At 48.2% G+C, this 6605-nt stretch overlaps 1 long non-coding RNA gene across 1 annotated transcript; it reads left to right on the top strand.

Moving 5' to 3' along the window:
- The first annotated feature begins 565 nt into the window (after positions 1-565).
- Positions 566-5139, top strand: LOC113836606. Its single transcript, XR_003486994.2, has 3 exons — positions 566-1202; positions 1300-1500; positions 3586-5139. It is a non-coding gene; the product is annotated as an uncharacterized LOC113836606 (long non-coding RNA).
- The last annotated feature ends 1466 nt before the right edge of the window (positions 5140-6605 follow it).

Genomic DNA, 6605 nt, shown 5'->3' with positions numbered 1-6605 from the left:
CCTTCAGGCTTTGGCTCTTACAGCTTAGCTGCTGCTGTTAGCAGTGGAGCTCCAGTTGCTGAATAGGAGAGCCTTAGCATAAAAGACCAAAAACAAAACAGCCAGGCGTTGGTGGCACACAACTTTAATCCCAGTACTCAGGAGGCAGAGGCAGGCAGATCTCTGAGTTCAAGGCCAGCCTGGTATATAGAGTGAGTTCCAGGGCAGGCTCCAAAGCAATACAGAGAAATCCTGTCTCAGGTGGAAAAGAAAAAAAAAAAAAAGGCCAAAACAGATAAATAAAAACAGCACATGTCCCTGATATAAAATGACATATTTGGGGCTGGGGAGATGGCTCAGTGGTTAAGAGCACCGACTGCTCTTCCAGAGGTCCTGAGTTCAGTTCCCAGCAACCACATGGTGGCTCACAACCATCCGTTATGAGATCTGGTGCCCTCTTCTGGTGTGCGGATATACATGGAAGCAGAATGTTGTATACATAATAAATAAAATCTTCTTTAAAAAAAAGAATGTAACACATCCTTGCATCATTAAACAAATATTCCATAGCATAATGAATGTAACACATCTTTTAAAAAAATGACATATTTGCTTCCCACTCCCCGTGCAAGGATCAAACCTAGGATCTTGTGTATGTAATAGCTTTCAGCCACTGAACTACATTCCCAGCCCTTAAAATGACATCAGCTGTGCACCTCCTACCAACTTAAAGTCACTGTCAGATGGTTCAGCTGTCTGTGATACAATGTAAGGGCTGTGTCAGTGACTGCTGTACTCTGCTGCTTATGGAATAGTGACAAGAAAAGATCTGCACGTGCACTTTATCAACTCCATTTTCAAACTTAAATTATGTGTATGTTTTGACTACATGTATGTAGTATCCAAGGAGGCCAGAAGATGGTGTCAGATCCCCTGGGACTAGAGTCACAGATGGGTGTGAGCTGCCCTATGGGTGCTAGGAATCAAACGTGGGTCCCCTGGGAACAGCAACCAGTGCTGTTAACAGTTGAGCCATCTTTCTAGCTCCAGCCTCATTCATTGTGTGTGTTTTCCATCTGAGGTTGCTTGAGTCCACAATAGAGAACCCAGGGACAGAGTGGGCCAATGACAGTGCCATTTTATCGTATGTGTCAAATAAGATCATAACAGTCTCTCTTCATTGTCACAGGGATGCTTCTTTCCGGCTACCTATCTACCGTAAGGTCAGTAAGTGGCGGGCATCTCTGCCAAGCCTTTATATATTTTATTTAATACCATCACATTCCAGTAAGTAATTTGTTTACCATCTCCATTTAATAGTCAAGAAAACCGCCATTGGGAGGTTAAGTAACAAAGCTATGGGGAACTGAGCCCCTTCTATCATGCTCCGGCTTCCAGCCCAGTAGCTGGCTGAACATCTGGGCTTCCATGGGAACTAGCAGGATGAAGAGTGGATGTGTATAATGAAACAGACAGCAACCCATACATTGCTGCTACTCACAGGACCAGAGAATTAAGCAGGTACCAAATAGTCATCTGTCTCTTGTCTTCCTGTCTAGCATCTCCACATGCTGCTGTCTGGGATGGAGGGTCATTCTTACAAAGAAGAGAGGGCTCCTACCTCTGCATTCCTGCAGGGCAAAAGCCAAATAGAAGGAGGGTAATGGTGGCTGCTTCCAAACCATGAAATGCTAAGCCATGGAAGACAAGGAAACTCAGTCTCTTGGCTCTCTACGGTGCCTGGACACAGGGTGACCCAGGATGACCCAAGAGAGCCAAGCACAGATCTGTGAAGGACACAAAGCCTTGCAGGTATAGTGAAAGAACTCTAGTCAGACTGTTCCAGATGTGGAGTGATCCCAGTCCATAGCAGGCCCTCTCTGAGACTGAATCTCTTCGTAAATTAGGAGGTAACCATCCTAGTGTGGGGTGGAGAAAGACAGGCAGGCTGTGGTCCTCAGAATAAATTAACTTCCCCAAAGAGGAGAGGGGCAATATGGCTTACAGCCTGTACACTGGGGGGAGGGGGGCGCTTTCAGGCAGGGAGTACTATGGTCACTGTACTCTGTACACTGTACACTGGGTGTCAAGGAGTCTCCCTGTTCCAGGGAAGCCCCTGGCAGCAGAGGCTGCCTGCCTGCAGTGAGCTCTGAATTAGGGATACTCTGCCTTGGACTGAAAATTGCCTGTGAGTGATTAAAATCATCTTATGTTGAGCCAGGAGGATGGCCACCTCATGGCTGGAGGCTGTGTGGTACACAGGGACAGTCTTGCTTGAGCAGGGGCCTAGCAGTCTTCAGGAAGTGGGACAAGAGGCAGGCATCCTAACAGATTTCCACTCAGGTCTCCACAGGGACACACACAAAGTATGCGTGTGTGATGCTTCTCTATTGCCAATGCCTGGAGCTCCCTTCCTGGCCCGCCCTGCTGCCTGGTCTGGGCTGGTGCCAGTTCTGCACTGGGTCACTGGGGAAGCCTGCTTGGCAGCACATCTAACTGTAGCCTGAGCAAACAGGCCAGGCAGCCACGAGACACTTGGGTGGTGGCCCTTCCAGGTCATGAGATGGCTTATATAGCTGCCCAAGGCCACACAGCTTTTCAAGTCTTTTTGTTTTGTTTTGTTTTTGTTTTTGTTTTTGTTTTTCGAGACAGGGTTTCTCTGTAGTTTTGGAGGCTGTCCTTGGATTCGCTCTGGAGACCATGCTGGCCTCGAACTCTGCCTGCCTCTGCCTCTGCCTCTGCCTCCCAAGTGCTGGGATTAAAGCACCACCACCCAGTGCTTTTCAAGTCTTATCTGAGGCTGTTTAGGAGATGGCAGTCTTGGGGAATTATGTCCAAGACGTGGCAGGGCAGCATGGATGGAGAGGTGTCTGGCTGTTGGTCCTGTACTCACTGGACAACAGAGACCAGCTGCTTTTGATTGCTAGGCTACTGTCTCCCTTTCTCTGTAAACCAGTAGTCCTCATGATGACTCTGACCCAGTGCCTTAACAGCTGTGGAACTGGTCAGACATGCAGAGTCTCAGACTCTATTCCAGACCTGATAAGTTTCATGATGGACCCACAACCTGGGTCCTACCCTGTCCTCTCTGCATGGGATCATTGGTTTCTTCCTAGGCTCATGTTGATGCACTGAGCTTACACTGCATAAGAAAGTCTCTAGCTAAGAGGTGGAAATGCCTTGGACAAAGAGACATGCCAATAGTAGCACAAATTGACTTCTTGTCCCTGGGTGGCCCTACCTGTCCCCTTGACTCCCAGCCCAAATGAGCACTATAGACAAACCTGCAAGCAGTTTCTCTGGGAAGTCATCAGATCCTCTCTGCTGCCCATGAGCCTTGGTGAATGCTGTCTCTTGTTTGTGAGTCAGTCTCTCCTGACTACTGGTGAGGAACTCAAGGACAGGGTGTGGGTTTTAATTCTCACTGTCCTCAGATTCATCTCCTCCACTGCCACATGCACAGTCCCTCCCAGAAGTCTCCTGGAGACCGTGCTACTCTGGCTCTTATCTTGGTTTCTGTTGACAAAGGATGCATGTTGAGACCATATGGACCCTCTGTCCCAAGTACCTACACATGAACACATCTGCTTCTCTCTCTCTCTGAAGGACTGAAGACAAAGTCTCACAGAGAGGGCATACAGCCTGGAGACACACAAAGAAGGCAGAGATTGGCAGCCAGGATGCAGCCACCTACAGTATGAGTACAGGTCTGTGAAGGTGGGGCCTCTAGCTAGCGGGAGCTACCCACTGCCCTGAGCCTGGCCTCCTTGCAGGTCAGGGATTAGTAGCCTGAGGCTGGGGAAGAAAGCTCTGGCTTGAGTGAGGAGGTGTTTCCTGGGGGTCATCACTCACCAGCCTGTGATAATGCTGGTGCTGCTTCAGTCCTCTCTTCCTCAGTTTCCCTACATGTAACATGGGGCTGAAATGGAGGGGCTGCGCACCAGCATCAGCACAGCACTGGCCTACTCCTGCTATCTATGATGTCTGTCTGTGATGCACCATACAAGGCATCTGAGTGGTTTCTCTCAATTTCCCTGTTAGCAAACGAGTGGGCTGACCTGGATGGTAAATGTCTTAACTACCCCTATGGGCCCCTCTGTCTTCCATCCCCAGGGCCTCAAGGGGAGGAGCCAAGAGCCTGGGGCTATCAGCAGGAAACAGTCACTCACCCCCAAGCAGTCTCTGATTGGTGAAAGTGAACCACTTGACAAAGTGTTCAGCCAAGCAGAAAGCCAGCCATGTAATCAGTTCCCTCTGTGTTCTGGTCTTTCTGCTGCTTCTGGCCTGCTAAGCTGGACCCCACTGTGTGCCAACACCGCTTCTCTTTCCAGCTTCTCCCACCTAATCTGGAGAGCATGTCAGTGCAGGGAAGACAGTGGCTAATCAGAGCTTTGTCCCATGTTGGTTTCATGGCTGGACTCCGGCCAAAGGCTGGGCTGGTGGGGTCTGGACCTGAAGAGGGGTCACTGGGTGACTCAGGGATGAAGATCAAATGGAGGAAGATGTTTGCCCCTGGGGGTCCCTCCTCTTGGCAGCTGCCAGGCCCAGTTCCTCCAAGTTAGCAGTAGACAAGAGGCTAGCCCTGGTAGATCCTTGCATCACCACATATGGAATGCATCTCCAAACACACCTAAGGCAACGATTCCCAGGTACAGTTTCTCTGACCACAGTATTTTAGAACGATCTTGGGAGCTATCTGTAGAGTGGCTAATGTTTTCCTTCACAAGCCTGGATGTCATTTGCCATCTGTGACTACCATCTTGCCTCACAAGACAGAGCATTTCAGTAGAGAAAAAAATGGAAATATATACCCTCTGAATAAATAATAATCTCTATTATTTTTTATGTTTTAGTGCATTTTGTACCACTGTAACACAAGCAAGGTGGTTTATAATGAGCCTACAGTATTTGTTGTCTTGTGTTCTTGGAGTCTGGGCCATCTCAGATGGAATGGTCAGTGGCTAGTAATGTCCTTCCTCCTGTCATGCCACCCATGACAGAAGGACAGAGAGCAACAGAGAGCTTGATGGGGTCAAATCTATCATTGTGTAAGGAACTCACAGCCTTAGCCCACTCATGGAAGGTAGAGTGCTTGTTGCTGAATCACTCTGTAAGGTCCCGCCTCCTAACACCACCAAAGATCAAGCTTCCAACATTCAAACTTTGAGAGGTATGTTGGAATCAAGTATATTTGAATAAAGTGAAAATTCCATAGCATGGAATAAAAAACTGTCTTTTGGCCTTGGTTTTGTTTGTTCACAGCAAAATCATGAACATTAACAATTTGACCATAGCTTAAGGCTAATTAGAAACCCAAAGCTGACCCTGGACTTAGTCGAACACACCTTTAATCCCAGGCTTTAGGGGCAGAGGCAGTTAGATATCTCTGAGATCGAGGACAGCCTGGTCTACAGAGCGAGTTCTAGGACAGCCAGAGCTACAGAGTAAGACCCCTGTTTTTTTTTTGTTTTGTTTTGGTTTGGTTTGTTTTGGTTTTGGTTTTTCGAGACAGGGTGTCTCTGTGGCTTTGGAGGCTGTCCTGGAACTAGCTCTTGAAGACCAGGCTGGTCTTGAACTCACAGAGATCCACCTGCCTCTGCCTCCCCAGTGCTGGGATCAAAGGCGTGCGCCACCAATGCCCAGCAAGACCCTGTTCTGAAAAAAGCAAATAACAACAACAAAAACAGAAACCCACGGCTAATCCAACTCCAGAGGAGAGCTGCCAAGGTGACCCGGCACATTAACAACAGAACCTGGAAAAACTGAACCTGTTATGTCTATTGAGTCCAGCTTGGTTGTTTGAACACTCTCATTGGGCTCTCAGTGCAGGGGACAGTGATCCTACATACTTTCCCTGTCCCTCAGTGATTGGTTTCCAACCTTTGTCATCTCACCAAGTCTGGAGTTCACCAGACAGCTGTGACTGTAGTAGGTGGCTGGGCTTTGCAGATCATTAGGATGGCAGAACGTGGATGCTATCCTCTTCTTTTGGTACCCTTCACCACAGCATCCCCACGAAGCAGGCCCTTCCTCCTGCCCAGGACCTGCCCTATTCCCTCACCCTACCACAGGCTGGTATGTCTCCTGTCACTTCCTTTTCTCCAGGACTCCTTCCCTACAACATATACACATACTCATGCTTCTACTCCCTCCAACAATCCGAGAAAATCAAGGTGGCTTTTCAATAATGGAGAAAACAAAAACATCAAGGAAATACCAAGGGCTTTCTGGGTTCTGTTTTCTTCCTGTTAGCTTAATAAAAGTGTGTGGGGAAGAAATCCATTAAATAGCTGGGTGTGGGAAGCACATAACTGTAATCTCAGCTCTCTAGAGGCAGAGGCAGGAGGATCCACAAGTATGAGGCAAGCTTGGGCTGTAAAAGTGAAAAGGAAAAAAGAAAGAGAAGGAAGTCAAGGAAAGGAGAGGCAGAGAGAGGAAAGGAGAAATTCAAGAAGGCACAGCATTACCAAAATTAACTAAAGAAATGGGAAGCTAGCCCCTGGGGAGATTGCTCAATCAGCAATGTGCCCTCTATACATTTGAGAACCTCAGTCCAGATCTCCAGAGCCCAAGGAAGACAAATGCCAACAAAAACCAGGCATGGCCATGTGCTTGCAGTCCCAATA

This window comes from Cricetulus griseus, chromosome 7, assembly GCF_003668045.3.
Source record: "Cricetulus griseus strain 17A/GY chromosome 7, alternate assembly CriGri-PICRH-1.0, whole genome shotgun sequence".
NCBI lineage: Eukaryota > Metazoa > Chordata > Mammalia > Rodentia > Cricetidae > Cricetulus > Cricetulus griseus.
This window is presented reverse-complemented; position numbering and strand designations above follow the sequence as displayed.